Genomic DNA, 17,889 nt, shown 5'->3' with positions numbered 1-17,889 from the left:
GTACCACACTTAAATAGTATTTCTTCTCATTGCCTATTAGGAAATGGATTATAGTATTAATACAGTCTTGATAGTTTTAAATGAAAATGTTTATTTTCAGTGAAATTTTTCAAATAACATGACACTACTTGTTAACTCTTACAAGGTTGATGGTGTCTAAGGTGCCCACATTTCATTAAAATTACTAAATTCTTTAATTTCTACATTTTAGAATGTCAAATGACCTAGATTTTATCAATTTTACCTGAAGAAACTCTGAAAAAAGTACAGACAAGCGGTTTTTGGTGAATTAAAAAAATGAATGTCTCAAGTTCTACACTATAAAATGCATCTCTCTGGCTTTTTTAGTTATTTTTTCTACTTTTCTCCATGCAGTAGATGATTGTTCCGTTGCTCATTACAAGCCAGGCATCAATTTTCAGAGAACAAAACCACAATCTGCATTTGCAGTATCAATCAGTAACATATATCCTTAGGTCTTTAGATCTGACAGAGACCATGGATAACACTTTAGGCCAATTTGACATTTATATCTATGTGTGTGTGCATGTGTGTGTGTGCATGTATGTATCATGGTTCTACCATAGATCTACTATGAACTATACATACATTGTTCCAGCTAGGGAGAAAAGTCAAGTTTAAGTAGATTTCTGTTCTCCAGAGATACTAGTCTAGTGAAGAATTGGAATTTCTCATAGCTATGATTTAAATGTGGTTTCTCTCCCCTGAAGCTTATCTTGAAATGTAATCTCCATTACCAGATATTACAAGAACAGAAGTGGAACCTGTAATAGGTGATTAGAGCTCTGCCATCATGAATGGATTAATGCATGAATCCTGTCAAGGATTAATGTGTCAGATTTTCTTTTTCTAATATCTTTATAAGAGTATTTTTCTCATACTTTGAATCAGAGTATTATTTTTCTAGAGGTTCTGGATAAGACATTTCTGAGTTTCTCCCATGCCCCTGCCTTTGCCTAGGTGATGCCCTACACTGCCTCAGGACTCTGCCAGCAGGAAAGCAGTCCCCAACTGGGCCCCTACTGTTGGGCTGCAAATGTCAGCCAGAATAAACTTTTTCTTTTTAGAATTTATTCAATCTGTGTTATTGTGTTGTTAGCAATGGAAAATGGGCAATGAGAATAAGCACCAATATCAGTATTAAAGATGTTGATTAAGATGTTGATGAAGACACTTTGGCTCAACCATGGGGGTGATGAAAGAGAATATTGAGTGAATGAAAATATTAAGTTTGCTAATTCAACAAACCACTGATTTGAAAACCACTCATCTTGTTTAATTTCTTAATTTTAAGACTTTAAATCCATAGAGAATTGGTATAGAGTGAAGTGTGACATAAAATCCTAGAATAGGGGCTTGAGTTGGGGCATAAATCCAGTTAAGCCAGCAACTCAAGGCATCCAATATGAGCACTTATTCTAGTTCCAGCTGTTCCATTTCTGACATAACTCCTTACTAATGCATGTTGAAAAGCAATGGAAAATGGCCCAACTGGTTGGACTCCTAGTACTCACACCACAGACCTGGATGGAGTTTCAGAATCCTACTTTCAACCAGCCTCAACCCTGAACATTACTGCTATTTGGGGAGTGAACCAGTGAATGGAAGATCTTTCTTCTCTCCTCTCCTCCCTCTCTCCTCTTTCCTCTCCTCTCCCCTCTTCTCCTCTCCTCTCCTCTTCTCTCCTCTTCTCTTCTCTCTCCCTCTCCCTCTCCCTCTCTCTCCCTCTCTCTCCAACTCTATTTCAAATAAACACTTTTTAAAAAAAATTCTGATAAAATATGTATCTCCTTTAAAAAAAATCTCAGCAGTATAAGCACAGAAGTTTATACCATTAATGCTTACATTAAAAAAGAAAGAATTGGGGCTGGCATTGTGGCATACTGGGTAAAGTAGACAATTGAGACACCTGTATCCCATATGGGTGGTGGTTAGAGTCCTGGATGCTCCACTTCCAATCCAGTTCCCTGCTGATGTGGCTGGAAAAGCAGGGAAAGATGGCCCAAGTGCTTGGGCCCCTGCACCCATATGGGAGACCCAGAAGAAACTCCTGACTCCCAGATACAGATCTGCCTGGCTGTGGTGGCCATCTGGGGAGTGAACCAGCAGATGGAAGATTCTCTCTCTCTCTTCCTTTCCCTGTATGCTCTGTTTTTCAAATAAAAAATAAAGAAACAGTGGTCTCAAAGCAATAACGTAAACTTCCCCCTTAAGAAAATAGAAAATTAGGCGCAAATTATATCTAAAGTTAAATAGAAGATAGAAAATAATTAAAATAAATCAGTCAACAAAATTAAAAATAGAACAAAATAAAGAAAAGCCAATGAGCCATATTTTTCTTTAAAAAAATCAAGATTTAATATGTGTATCAGTGAAACCCAGCTACTATTTAAACATACATATGAAAGAAAATAACAAATTGCAAATATCATAAATGAAAAGGATTTCACATGAGATCTTACAGGTACTGACTAATTTGACCTCCATGAATTCACCAAATTAGATAAAAATGAAACAAGAGAATGTGAAATAGCTTATCAAAGAAGAATTAGTAGTACTGTATATATTAAATAATTGAATTTATTATTCAATACTTCTTACAAAGAGACTCTCAGGCCAAATATAGCTAGTAGATTCTACAGGATATCTTAAAAAAATACTAATTCTTGACAAACCTACCAGAAAAGTTTCCAGCTCATTTTATGAGGTCAGCATTCACTTGATATCAATATTTGACAGAGTCATTACAAGAAAAGAAAAAAAATTATCTCTAATATCTCTCAAAAATATGAACATATAAATTCTTTATCAATTGTAGTAGATGAAATCCATCAGTGTATTGAAAAGATAATCTTGATAATATGGGATCTGTTCCAAAAAAGAAAACTTGATTCAACATTTAAAAATTGATTGATGTGAACCACCTTATCAACAGATGTAAAAAATTATTATCTCAACAGATACAGGCAAAAGCTCGACAAAATTTAATACATGGACATTATAAAAGCATTCACTAAACTAGGATTGGAAGGAAATATTTGCAGTTTGATAAAGGTGATCTAGAGAAGCCTGTTTATATTCACTTTCTAGTGGAAAATCAAACTCTTCTCCACTAACATCTCAAAAAAAGCAATGATGTTCATTTTCACCATTGCTATTCATCATTCTATTGAAAAATCTAGTCAGTGAAATAATGGTAGAAAAACAAACTCTCAAATAAAAAACAACAATAAATATTAATAAGTCAATTGATTCAGCTTTCAGGATAAAAGATCAATATAAATATCTAGTGTATATCCAAATATTGGCAATAACAATTTAAAAGTGATAGAAAAATAACATTGATGATAGCACTAATAAACTTAGTTGTGAAAACAAAGAAAATATTTGAAATAATCATATGTATCAAATTACAAAAGATTAACGAAAGTAATTAAAGTATACCCAGATAGACAAATACTGGTCCTGTGTTTATAGGCTGAAAATCTACATTGTTAAAGAAGCAATTTTCTCAATAAATATCTATATTCAGTGCAATCACAATCAAAACAACAGCAGGTTTTTAAAAAATTTTGTTTATTCAAAAAGCAAATATACAGAGAGAAGGAGAGACAGAGACAGAGACAAAGAGTCTTCCATCTGCTGGTTCACTCCCGAAATGGTGCAATGGCTGGGGCTGGGCTAGGCCTAAGCCAGGAGCTTCTTCAGGGTTTCCCATGTGGATTTTGGGGCCCTAGTAATTGAGCCATCTTCTACTGCTTTCCCAGATTCCTTAGCAGTGAGGCAGATAGGAAGTGGAACACATGGGTCTTGAACTGGTGCCCATATGGGATGCTAACATTTTAGTCTGAGCTTAACCAGGTATGCCAAAGCTCCAGCCCCAACAGCAGAGTTTTTGAAGACATTGATAAGCTGATTTAAAGTTGTGTATCATTATATAGAGAATCTATATTAGCCTACCATCTTTTAATAAACTTTTAAAACTAAAATAATCAAGTTAGTATAGAACTGCCAAAAAATAGACATGTGGATTAATAAAACTACTTTAATAGAAACTACTTAATAGACTTCAGATGTAGACTCACAATACATATTCAGCTAATTTTTACAAAGTTAAAAGTACTAATTCTTCAAAATAAATTAATTGAAGTCTTCTCAACAAATCGTGCTAGTTCAATTAAAATTAACATAAAAGTAACTTCACCTCATATCTTGACTGTATATAATATCCAATATTAAATGGATGACAGACCTAAATGGAAAGCCAAACACTATAAAGTTTCCTTAGGAAGTAATAAGAAAGAAAAATAATTTTACAATTGTGTTAGAGAATAGTTTATTTTTCAATATGACAGAAAATCCATGAACAATGAATCAATAATGAAACACACACTAATAAATGAAATTGTCAAAATTCAATGCTTTTGTTCATCTTGAACATGATTAAGAGAGGCATGTCACAGAATTACAGAAATGCAATTCCCAATTACACGTTTGTAATGAACTTTTATCTGCAATAAATGGAAATCATTTATAACATAGAGATCATCCAATTAAAAATTAGATATCTCAGTGAATAGGTAACTCATCAAAGAAGATAAGATTTACAACTAAGAATATAAATACCTGTTGAACATCTTAATTAAAATCCCAATAAGGGGGCCAGTTGTGGCATAGCAGGGTGTAGCCACCACCTGCAGTGTGAGCATCCCATATGGCTGCTCCATTTCCAATCCAGCTCTCTGCTGTGGCCTGAGAAAGCAGTGGAAGATGGTCCAAGTCCACACTCCCTGTGCCCTAGTGGGAGACCCAGAGGAAGCTAATGGCTCCTGGCTTCAGACTGGCGCAGCTTTGGCTGTGGCAGCCAATTGGGGAGTGAACCAGTGGATGGAAAACCTCCCCCAACCTTTTCCTCTCCTTCTCTCTCTGTGTAACTCTTTCAAATAAATAAATAAATTTTAAAAAATCACAATAAGGTATCATGACATACTACCATAATAGCTATTATTTTAAAAAACAGAAAGATTAATATGATCTCATGGATTCAGAACTTGCAGAAATATCATAAATTGCTGGCTGAAATGCTAAGCAATGCAATCATTATAGAAAAAGCCTTTGCAGTGTCTTATTAATTAATACATACCTTAAGACCCTGAGATACTACTTCTGGTTATTAACTCAGGAAATGAGAAGACATAAGTTCACAGAACAGCTGGTGATATACTTACAAGCTTCATTCAGAGCAACCCTCAACTTTAAAACAGCCCAAATACTCAACAAATTGGATTTGTACTAAAAGATATTGTGGCCTATGCATACTTTGAGTATTAACTCAAATAAAACAACAAATCACTGGCATATGCAACATCAGGCCCACATATCCATAACAGTTAAGTCAATGTGGACATAAATGCTTATGCAGTGTGTAGTCACAGGACATTCTAGAAGAGGAAAAATACAGAAACTGAAACCTAGACAGTGATTGCCCAGCCCTGATTTGATTAGTGATGGGAATAGGTGATGGAGCTAATCGTAAAGTGACACAGAAAACATTTGGAATGATGAACATGTATACCTCAGTTACAATGCTGGATCTACCACTGTATAAATTCAGTAAACCACATTACAATGCAAACCAAGAAAGTTTGGATGTAAACTAAACTTTGGTGAACTGCAAAAATGTAAATGAAGTCCTTAGAGAGGTAGAAGTTGTACATGTTATGGACTAATCCTAAGAAAACTTCAGAGATATTAGGGAGAAAGTTTGTAAAACTGAGTAACCCTTTACCTTATGGTTAAGACCCCCGTGACTTACATAGTAGTGCCCAGGTTCAATTTCCAACTCCAGCTCCTGATTCCAACTTCCTGATAATGCAGACCTGCAAGTCAACGGCAATGGTTCAAGTGACCGGATTCAGGCCACTCATGAGGGAGAACTGGACAGAGTTCTCAACTCCCAGCTTGTGGCTAGGCCAGTCTTGGCCATTGCCAGAATTTGGGGAGTAAACCAGTGAATTTTCTGCTGTCAGTCTCTGTTTTTTATTCTCTCTCTTTATCTTTCACTCAAATTAATTTTTTTTCTGGTAAGTAAATATTTATTTCTTTTTTTTAACTTTTATTTAATGAATATAAATTTCCAAAGTACGATTTATGGATTACAATGGCTTCCCCCCCATACCGTCCCTCCCACCCACAACCCTCCCCTTTCCCACTCCCTCTCCCCTTCCATTCACATCAAGATTCATTTTCGATTATCTTAATATACAGAAGATCAGCTTAGTGTACATTAAGTAAGGATTTCAACAGTTTGCTCCCACACAGAAACATAAAGTGAAAAATAATAGATGATTTTTTTAAATGATGATGAAATCAGATCAGACCTATTGTCATGTTTAATCCCAGTGAGAGTCAAGTTGGGAGTTGATAATTTCTTTTTTTTTTTTTTTTTACAGAGGATCAGTTTAGTATGCATTAAGTAAAGATTTCAACAGTTTGCACCCCCATAGAAACACAAAGTGAAATATACTGTTTGAGTACTCGTTATAGCATTAAATCTCAATGCACAGCACATTAAGGACAGAGATCCTACATGAGGAGTAAGTGCACAGTGACTCCTGTTGTTGACTTTACAAATTGACACTCCTGTCTATGGCATCAGTAATCTCCCTATGCACCAGTCATGAGTTTCCAAAGCTATGGAAGCCCTCTGAGTTCTCCGATTCTTATCTTGTTTAGACAAGGTCATAGTCAAAGTGGAGGTTCTCTCCTCCCTTCAGAGAAAGGTACCTCCTTCTTTGAAGACCTGTTCTTTCCACTGGGATCTCACTCACAGAGATCTTTTGCCAGAGTGTCTTGGCTTTCCATACCTGAAATACTCTCATGGGCTTTCCAGCCAGATCCAAATGCCTTTAGGGCTGATTCTGAGGCCAGAGTGCTATTTAGGACATCCGCCATTCTATGAGTCTGCTGAGTATCTCACTTCCCATGTTGGATCACTCTCCCCTTTATTTATTCTATCGGTTAGTGTTAGCAGGTACTAGACTTGTTTATGTGCTCCCTTTGACTCTTAGTCCTTTCATTATGATCAATTGTGAACTGAAATTGATCACTTGCAATAGTGAGATGGCATTGGTACATGCCACCTTGATGGGATTGAATTGGAATCCCCTGGTATGTTTCTAACTCTACCATTTGGGGCAAGTCAGCTTGAGCATGTCCCAAATTGTACATCTCTTCCCTCTCTTATTCCCACTCTTATGTTTAACAGGGATCACATTTCAGTTAATTTTCAACACTTAAGAATAACTGTGTATTAATTTCAGAATTAAACCAGTCATATTAAGTAGAACAGACAAAAAAACTACTAAGAGGGATAATGTATTAAGTTGTTCATTAACAGTCAGGGCTATGCTGATCAAGTCACCATTTCCCATAGTGTCCATTTTACTTCAACAGGTTTCCTTTTTGGTGTTCAGTCAGTTGTCACCGATCAGGGAGAACATATGGTATTTGTCCCTTTGGGATTGGCTTATTTCACTCAGCATGATGTGTTCCAGATTCCTCCATTTTGTTGCAAATGACTGGATTTCATTGTTTCTTACTGCGGTATAGTATTCTAAAGAGCACATATCCCATAATTTCTTTATCCAGTCTACCGTTGATGGGCATTTAGGTTGGTTCCAGGTCTTAGCTATTGTGAATTGAGCTGCAATAAACATTAGGGTGCAGACCGCTTTTTTGTTAGCCAATTTAAACTCCTTTGGGTAAATTCCAAGGAGTGGGATGGCTGGGTCGAATGGTAGGGTTATCTTCAGGTTTCTGAGGAATCTCCAGACTGACTTCCATAGTGGCTTGACCAGTTTGCATTCCCACCAACAGTGGGTTAGTGTCCCTTTTTCCCCACATCCTCGCCAGCATCTGTTGTTGGTCAAATTAATTTTTTAAAAAATAATAATCTTGCCGGCACCGTGGCTCAATAGGCTAATCCTTCACCTGCAGCACTGGCACCCCGGGTTCTAGTCCCTGTCGGGGTGCCGGATTCTGTCCCAGTTGCCCCTCTTCATGTCCAGCTCTCTGCTGTGGTCCAGGAGTGCAGTGGAGGATGGCCCAGGTCCTTGGGCCCTGCATCCACATGGGAGACCAGGAGAGGCACCTGGCTCCTGGCTTCGGATCAGAGCAGAGCGCCAGCCATTGGAGGGTGAACCAATGGAAAAGGAAGACCTTTCTCTTTGTTTCTCTCTCTCACTGTCCACTCTGTCAAAAATTAAATAAAAATAAAAATAAAAATAAAAATAAAAATAAAAATAAAAATAAAAAATAATAATCAAGTCCACAAATGTGACTGTAAATCTTCTATACCGGCTGTTTGTTATACAGCATAACCATCAAACTTTTGGTTTGAGTATAAATGGTGAACTTGCATAAATTGAAGTCATTAACTTATGCATGAAGAATTGGAAAATAATTGTCTCTTCCTAGTTTCAAGGAATATAGCATAAATAGCTCCAAGAAACACTGTTCCATTTTCTTGTTTACTTTGATTTAATTTCAAAATTAATGTCATAGTCAAAAGCTATTAAACAAAATAATGTAAAGTAAAAATGAAATCCTCCCCTGGATTCCTTCACAATAACCTTCCTGGAGAGGGCATTTGCCCTCATGGATTGAAATGCCAGTTTATGTGCCAGAGTTCCATATCTGCCAGTCAGGATTTGATAGCTGATTCCAGCCATTTACCAAAGCAGACCCTGATAGCACCAGGTAACAGCTCAAGTAGTTGGGTTCCTTTCATCTGTGTGGGAGACCTGGATTTACTTCTTGCCTGTGGCTTTGGTCCTGGCTCATCCAGACCTTTGCCAGCACTGGGAGTAAACTAGATAATGGGAGCTTTCTCTTCACTACCCCCACCCCCATCTATCTCTTTGCCTTTCAAATAAATTAAATTAAACCAGAATTCTCCAACCTTAAATGCATCATTTAAGAGACATGTAAACTGTGATTGTGGACAACTGACTTGGTGTGTGCTGTGCACAGGCACAAAGTAAGCCACATGTTTTAGGCATATTCTTTCAAGATACCTGTGTTCAATGTCATGTGCTTAGATGAATCTGGTAAAGTTGTTAAGCACACCTCAACTTGAAAATCCTGAAGGGCTAAAGAGTGGACTGGCAGAATGGGAAATTCATGTTTCTGATCACTCAGGGTCCACATAGATGATCAGGCTCTCCAGGGCTATGCTTCCCTATGTACATCTTTCAAAAAAAAAAAAAAAAAAAAAAACAGACTTTGTGTAAGACAGGCTCACTGTGCATTGGTTACCAATGTCTGAGCCTTTTGGCACAGAAATCTCATGCACACAAGTTGCATAAAGCAGATGGAGTACTCACGGATAAACAGCAAGGGGCAACAGGCACCTAGGGCAGAGAGCAAGCCCGGCCAGTGAGGTTCAGGACAGCTGTCTGGGAATGACAGGACCTCCACTGCGTATTTCCCACCTGAGAGCTCCAGAACCCCAGGACCACGTGAGCATGCACTTGAAGTGTTGAAGGACAACCTGTTTGTAAGGGAACTGGGACAGAAGCAGGCAGCTATGGTCCCAGTTTCCTCCCCCATCTCCTTTTTTCTCAGCAAAATTAATGGTTATTCTTGAAAGCTGAAGTGAGAAATGAAGAACTGGTGTCAACCCAAGGCCATCTGGGGACCTGTACAGCACCCTGCATGTGGGAGCTTGCTTTATTTCACATATTCCATGAGCCTGTGCACAGTTAAACATAAAAATAACAGCTCTCAGACTTCTCCACAATTAAGGTTTAGGAGTCAGGATTTCTTTTTTGGAAAATCCAAGTAAAAAATGTGAAATATGTGAGTAAGCAGCTCTAAAGACAAAGTTGAATCTGATATGTTTGGAAAAGATAATTACTGACAAGCACACTGAAATACTAATGAAAAAGAAAACATTTTGGTTTTCAAGGATTGAGAAGGTGATTTTTCCTTATAAAGAGAGATTTTGTTCCAGCTGTAAGCAATCATCCAAACTTTTATCTTAAGCAGTTTGAAACTGATAACAATATTTTTCTAAAACAATTATTATCTAAAGATATGTAAATAGGCTTGCACTGCGGCTCACTAGGCTAATCCTCTGCCTGTGGCGCAGGCACCCTGGGTTCTAGTCCTAGTTGGTGTGCCAGATTCTGTCCTGATTGCTCCTCTTCCAGTCCAGCTATTTGCTGTGGCCCGGGAAGGCAGTGCAGCATGGCCCAAGTGCTTGGGCACTGCACTCACATAGGAGACCAGGAGGAAGCACCTGGCTCCTGGCTTCGGATTGGCGCAGTGCACCGGCAGTAGTGGCCAGTTGGGGGGTGAACCAATGGAAAAGGAAGACCTTTCTCTCTCTCTCTCTCTCTCTCTCTCTAACTCTGCCTGTCCAAAAAAGATAATTAAATAAAAGGCACTTGACTCTAAAATATTGGCAATTTCAATGATGAAAGATAAAGAAGCTATGTAGGAACTTCCTATATCGAGATATTTAGTCTGCTACTAAATTATATTGAAAAAGCCTTTATCAGGAGTAATGATTTCTGTTTGTAGGTCATTGATATATTTTCTTTATTTATAGATTGATTTTCACCTCACTCTGAATAATTGCAGCAAAATTATCGCAAGTAATATTTCACGTAATGTCAAAGAAATTGATTTATTCTTTTCCATATTTACATCTATGGAGTTGTTCTATTTTCCAATTGTCATTTTTCAACCATGGCCTCTCTCCTTGACCCAGAAAAAGCCCCCTTCCATGTCACAGATTGTCTGGTAGTTGAAGCTGTGTTACAGGCATCTTTTTGGTTGTAGGACAGATTCAAATGCTCACTTTGCTTACCTTGCTTTTTTTACCTATCACTAAAACCAATCTTTTCCTAACTATCCACACAATCACTTCTCCCTCCCCAGTTATTTATAATGTAAATTGTCATGAGAGGTATTATGTTCAAAGTACCAAAGGAACAGTGCCTAAATTCCAACACAAGCAATGATTTCGTGTCATTTCTGAAACTTATTTTAAGATCCTAGAATCCCAAGTTTGTATTTGGCATAGATGAGTAAGAAAAACTCAGGTTCATGCCATTTACTTGTATCATTTTTGTTTCATTCCATTCTCTCTCTTCCTTACAGAACGATGGTAGCAGTAGTAGGTATCAGGTGCTGACCCATTGTATCTGATATTATCTTCTGCATGTTATGTTTTTATTATATTTTATTTTCCTGTTGGAGGTGGAATTCTGTTTCTCCTTTTTTAAAGATTTATTTATTTTGAAAATTGGAATGAGAGTGAGAGTGAGAGAGAGAGAGAGATCTCATCTGCTGATTCACTCCCCATATGGTCACAATGGACAGGTCTGGGCCAGGCCAAAGCCAGGAGCCATGAACTTCATCTAGGCCTCCCACTTGGGTGGAAAGGGCCCAAATACTTGGGCCATTTTCCACTGATATTTCCAGGCCATTAATAGGAGCTATATCAGAAGTGGTACAGCTGGGACACAAACTAGCACTTATATGGGATGCCACAGGTGGTGGATTTACCCACTGCCCAACAAGACCAGCCTGGAATTTGGTTTTCAATCATAAATTATAAATTTGGAATTTGGGTTCATAAAACCACCCCCACAGACTTGGACAATGCCAGACTCATATCTCATCAGCCCAAATAAGAAAATAACAGATTTATAATATGGAAATTGGGAATGAAATGAACAGAATTGGCATTTGTCTTAGTGCATTTTCTGTTGCTAACAACACAATACAACAGACTGGGCAAAGTACACAGCAAAAAGACTTACCCTGACTTGTGACAGTGGTCCAGGTTTGAGAGGCCACATCTGGTGATGACTTTCTTGCTGGTGGAGACATCATCTTGCAGGTGGAGGGCACCAGTCACTATGGAGCTTCTGTCGCTAGTCTGTTCTCAAGATAATCTGTTAACCCAACGTTCATATGCATAGGTTAACCCAGTCATCGGAAGGTCCCACCTTGGTGCAATTTCTTAATATCTCATAATGGGGATTAAATTTCAACAACAGTTTCAGAGGAGGCAGATATATATATATAGACAACAGCAGCAATCTATAACTGTTTCAAATATCATCTGACCATGTGCTTGTCTTATAAAATTTTTTAGAACTCATTACTGAGACATTTTGTAAGCTTCACATTTCATGTTTTAGGTCCAACATACTTTTTAGTTTATTTTTATTCATTACACATAATACTTTTGTTAAGCAATGAAGCTAAAATTATAACATGCCATTTGTACAGGAATTATTTTGAAAATATAATGAGACTATAAAAATATCTGGAAATAATATTTGCTGGAATAACCTTAATCTATTTCTCTGCAGTATGAAGGATTTAAATCAGGTACATAAAAGAAGTGGTAAAATGGAATTGGATGTTATCTATATATTTTATGAATTATTTTCTCATTTTTAAAAGTCAAACATGCAAAAGTACCCCATGCTGTACTTGAGTTCATTCTACATAAGACTTTATGCCTCCCAGTAGATTTATTGTAAGAACTGGCACTGAGAACTACAGAAAAAGGTGAAATAGGCAAATCTAAGAAAAATAATACTTTTTTGTTAATAATTAAATCACTAGGGATGAGATTAGCTAACAGCATGAAAATTTTCCAGAAGGAGCTTGCCTAAAATGGACTTGGAAATATTCAAGGTGCCTCCTTTGATGTTATTATGAAGTAGTCAAATTAAAATTAACCAGTATTTACAAAAGAATTAGTATGTCAGATATGTTATTAAATAACACTCCCATAATGTAGCATGATTTTGTGATGACAAATATAATTGTCTCCCAGCTATTGAAACTGAAGGGAGAACTGTGGATTTCTAGACCAGTGAGATCTCTTAAATAAAGGGAACTAAATGATCATTAGAAAAAGAGACAACCAAGAGGGTCTCAGGATAAAACAATAAATTATATATAGTAAAAGTTTATGAGATCAGCATATTCTTTCTCTAGGAAATTGGATCAAATGCTCATAGAGCTAGGATTGAATTTTGAAAGTATCTAGAGTGATGGTGCTATTAAGTTGTGGCAACTACCTGAAATTCCAGCCATTGACTTCTCAGAAGTTTCAGCTGAGCAGTTCAACCCACAGTCAAAGTCAGGAACATGAGACCACTGGAAATATTCCTGGTTGGACACAGAAAGAACCCTATGATAATGATGGAGTTGCTAGAAACAACATCTGAGGTTTGTTAATACGTCTTTTTTTTTTTTTTTAAGAAAGCACGGACAGCACCTACTCCATCTGCAACTGAAGAATTAACCAGAGTAAAATCCATTTTGTGTGTATATTCCTCTGAGGAAATTCATAGACCAACTTCGTGATCTGTTGTTTTTGGAACTGCTCCACATTAGGGGTGCCTTCTTACTTTATTAAAGAATTATTTTATTTATAATCAAAAAGAAAATTCAAGACACCAAGAAGAGACATCTAGAACAAGACTGGTTCATATTCAGTTTGTTATTGTTAAAATAAATACACACACTACAGTTATCTAGTATCTGCCTAAAGGTTGAAAATAACAAGAGTTTGGGGCAGACATAGTGATACAGCAAATTAACCAAGTGCTTGGGACACCATGTTGGACTACCTGGGATCAAGCTCCACCTCTGCTTCTAATCCAGCTTCCCACTAATTAATCCCAGGAGTCTAGGGCTAATGGCCCAGGTGCTTTGACTTCTGCTGCCCCCAAAGAACACCCAGGTGGATTTTCTAAGATCCTGACTGTACTTTGGCCCAATTCTGGCTATTGTGGGACTTTGGAGAGTGAATCATTGAACCGAAGTTTCTCTTTCTCCCTCTCTCCTTCTCTCTCTGATTTTTTTCTGCCTTGTTCTCACATTTTCTGTCACTCTGCCTTTCAAGAGTGTGAAAACAAACAAACATGTAAAAAAAAAAAAAAAAAACAGCAAGTGTCCAGTTGGTCTTGAACCCCAGCTGGCATTCCTTATTGAGGTAGTGATTTATGAAAAAACAAGCATCTATAATTTCCAAGAAAACTGCTTATCTTTCCTATTAATAAATTCCTGGATACTAATGAATAACTTTTCTAGGACCTGAGAAGGCAAGATTATGAAATGAAGAGCACATTTAAACATTCACCTGTCTCAATCCCAGTCACTTTTCCTTTTTCTTTGAAATATTTTCTGACAGATTTATTGTTTTTATTTTATTTGAAAGACAAAGAAACAAAGACAGATAAAGAAATCTTGTGTGCATGGTTTGCCTTAGGAATTCCTGCCACAGACAGAATTGGGCCAGTCTGAAGCTCATGCCTGGGAAAGCAGAGGGAGTCAGCCCAAGGACTTAGGCCCCTGAACCCACAATGGAGTATTGAATAAAGTTCCTGGCTTCTGCTTCGGCCTGGCCCAGCCCCGGCCTTTGTAGCCACCTGTTGGGTGAACCCCTAGATTCAGAGAGAGGAAGAATGCTCAAGATGCCCCGTGCACTGCTTCTCTGCCCAAACGGATTCGATGGCTAGCCTGAGCCAGGCAGAAGCCAGGAAGCAGGAGCTCCAGTCAGGATTCCCACAACATAAGGGGGAAGGGTCCAGAGTACCTGGGCTAACAGTGGCTGCGTCCCTGAGTCACAGCCTGGAGATGCAGGACTGGAAGCGGCCCTGCAGCATCGATGCTGGATGAGGCAACGTGCATATGCGTCCAGCGGCGCCATGGCGGCCACCCATGAGGAGTGCGCCTGCGCCAGCGCTGTGACCCGGAAGTGCAACCGCACGGGCGGCCTCTTCTGCCCCGCGGTGCTCAGGTGGGAGTCCGCGCCGCGTTCTCACCTGCCCAGAGCCTGCGCAAGCCCTGAGGAGCTGTCCTCCATGCTGCTGTCCGACGCTGCAGGCCAAGCCTGGGGGAGACCCAGCGCCCCCAGGGTCAGGCCGGGATCAGGAGAGGCTGCGGCGGGAGGCGGCGGTTTTGTTCCCTTGGGCTTGTGGAAATTTCTGGACGCGGTCCTCTTCTTTGGCCCCTGTGGAAGTCTACACCTCAGGATTCAACTTCTGTCCCTAAGGAGCAGAAACGTTCTCTCTGCCGGTGTTCAGTGCAGTGGCGATCCTGTCACAAGGTAGGCGGGGCCCCGGGTGCACAAAGCGGGGAGGGTGTGTGTGTGTGTGAGGGGGCGCGGGGACGGGAGGAGGAGAGAGGGGGCCAAGGGGGAGAACGAAAAGGGGGCGGGAAGGTGGGGAGGCGAGGAAGGGAGGGGAAGAAACGCGCGTGGGGGAGCGGAAAGTGACAGGAGTCCAGGTGGGTGGCGGGGGGTGGGGGGGGGGACGGGAGGTTGGGAGAGGAACTTATCCCGCAGCCCCGGTTCCGTTTTGGGGTTTTTGGTCCCTGGCCGGAAGTAGCCTTGGCAGCGTCAGTGAGAAGAGGCCTTGACGGCCTCCCTTATCCGGGTTGTTCGGAAGTGTAAGGTGTGTGTGCAGGAAAATGGTCACTGAGCGTTTGAATTAATTTGCACACAATCTGGTGAATTTTCACAGACTGCACACACGGAGGGGAAAGCAGAAACATAAGACAAACCCCAAGAATCGCTCTGTGCTCTGTTCCAGCCTGCCCAGGCTTCTGACACTGAATAGTACTAGTTCTTTTTTTTTTTTCTTTCTTTCTTTCTCTGTTAAATTTGGTTTGAAAGGCAGAGTTATACATGAGGCGGTGCGGGAGAGATCTTCAATGTATGAGTTCACTCCACAGGTGGCTACAATGGCCAGAGCTGGGCCAGGCCAAAGCAGAAGCCAGGGACTTTATCCAGTACTCCAGTGTGAGTTCACGTCCCCAAGCCCTTGGGCCGCTTCCTCTGCTTTCCCTGGCATGTTAGCAGACAACTGGATCACAAGTGGAACAAAGGGGAAGGAGGGGGGTTCGGAGCAGATGAAGCCGCCGCCTCCAGTACCGGCATCCCTTATGGGTGTCGGTTCAAGTCCCAGCTGCTCCACTTCCGTTCCAGCTCTCTGCTAGGGCCTGGCAAAGCAGTAGAAGCTGGCCCAAGTCCTTTTGGGCCCCTGCACCTGTGTACGAGTCCTGGAGGAAGCTCCTGGCTCCTGGTTTCAAATCAGCTTAGCTCTGGCTGTTGCATCCATTTAGGGAGTGGACCTGCGGATGGAAGACTTTTCTCTTTCCCTCTGGCTCTCTGTAACTCTACTTTTTAAATGAATATATAAATCTTTAAAAAAAAATGTATAACAGGCAGGAATCCAGTTGGCGTCTATATGGAATGACATTGTTCCAGGCAGTGTCATAACCTGCCATGCCACAAGGCAGGTCCCTGTAAGTACTTTTCTGCCTAAGGTTTCTTTTTAGCTGAGCAAAAACAGGATATGTGAATTTAATCACTAATATATATTTAATAATTTTCATTATACTTTATAATTATGTTTCTATAGTTATTATAAATTATAACATTTAGTAATTATGGAAGCATTCAAGTTTTTTGTTTCTCTTTGTGAGAATATTGGCATATTCTACTTTTCAAGGAATTCACACAGTTCATTTATCTTAGGAAATTTTTGGTCACAGAGTTGTTCATACTATTCCTTTACATTATCTTGATCATGGGGTCATGGTGTCACCGTTTCATTAATAATATTGGTAATTTGCACCTTTTTTTCTTGGCTGGTCCTGATAAGAAGTTCACGAATTTTGTTGATGTTTTCAAAGAACCAAATTTTAGTTTTGTTGATCTTTTTCTACAGTTGTACTTTTTTCAGTCCCACTAACTAGTACTTCTAACTTTCATGATTTGTTTTCTTCACCTTGCTTTAAGTGGTTAAGTTGCTTTTCTTCCTCTGACTTCCTAGGGTGAAAGCGTAGCTCACTGATCTTGGTTCTTCTTTTCTAAAATATGCATCCATTAATATAAATTGGCAGGATACAGTTTCAATTTAGTTTGAAATATTTTTATTTGAGATCTATAAACGTGTTATTTTGAGGTTTGTTTATTTTTCTCCAAGTTTTTGATATTTTCCATCTTTTTTGTACTGACTTCTCAGGTAGTTGCATTGTGATCTGAGAGCTTACATTGTGTGGCACCTCTTTCTTAGGAGTTGAGGTCTGCTCTACACCTACAAACATGGTCAGAGTGGATGTGCCATGTGGGTCTGAGAAGTGTGTCGTGTTCTGTTGCTGTGAACAGAGCATCCTCTAAGGATCCGTTTGGCACATGGTTGATTTAGGTGCTTTTCTGTTCAGCTACATCCTTACTGATTGTCTAACTGCTGATCTGCTAACCAAAGAGATGTCTTGACGTCTGTGAGTGTAATAGTGCATTCGTTTATTTCTCTTTGTAGTTTTAACAATTGGTGTTTATGTATTTTGGCATGAGGCTTATTTTTGGACTCACAATCATAATCCATTGAAATGTGTATCTTCTGTTCTTTGTAAGTCTTGAGACGCAGTATTGTGATTTCACCCAGTTTCTTGTTTTTCATCGTCATGATAGTCAATTGTCTTGGGTTTTCCTGATTACAGTCAGGTTTGTTTTTTTCTCAAAAACTTCTTGCTGGAATTTTTATTTAGATTATCATAAACCTATAGAACCATTTTACAAGATGTGGTATCTTAATAATATTCAACCTTCCGATCCTATACACAGTGTATTTACTTAGATCTTCTTTAGTTTCCATCATCAGCATTTTAATCTTCAGCCAATATATTTTCTATTTTATTCATAGAGTTACGAGTTTTCATTTTTTATGCTATTTTAATTTTTATATCAGTATCTACCTGTGCACTGATGGTAGTATACAATTGATTTTCTAATAAGTAATTGTTTTTTTAGATATTTTATTT

The 17,889-nt window shown here is 39.0% G+C and overlaps 1 long non-coding RNA gene across 1 annotated transcript; it reads right to left on the bottom strand.

Moving 5' to 3' along the window:
• Positions 1–3,470: 3,470 nt before the first annotated feature.
• On the bottom strand, positions 3,471–14,793 carry LOC100351368 (uncharacterized). Its single transcript, XR_007916476.2, has 4 exons — positions 14,657–14,793; positions 13,134–13,224; positions 11,856–11,990; positions 3,471–5,900 (listed from the first exon to the last, which is right to left on the bottom strand). It is a non-coding gene; the product is annotated as an uncharacterized lncRNA (long non-coding RNA).
• Between the last annotated feature and the right edge of the window lie 3,096 nt (positions 14,794–17,889).

The sequence above is a fragment of the Oryctolagus cuniculus genome, chromosome 19 (genome assembly GCF_964237555.1).
Source record: "Oryctolagus cuniculus chromosome 19, mOryCun1.1, whole genome shotgun sequence".
NCBI lineage: Eukaryota > Metazoa > Chordata > Mammalia > Lagomorpha > Leporidae > Oryctolagus > Oryctolagus cuniculus.
The sequence above is the reverse complement of the archived record's forward strand: the minus strand, read 5'-3'. Positions and strand labels throughout refer to the sequence as shown.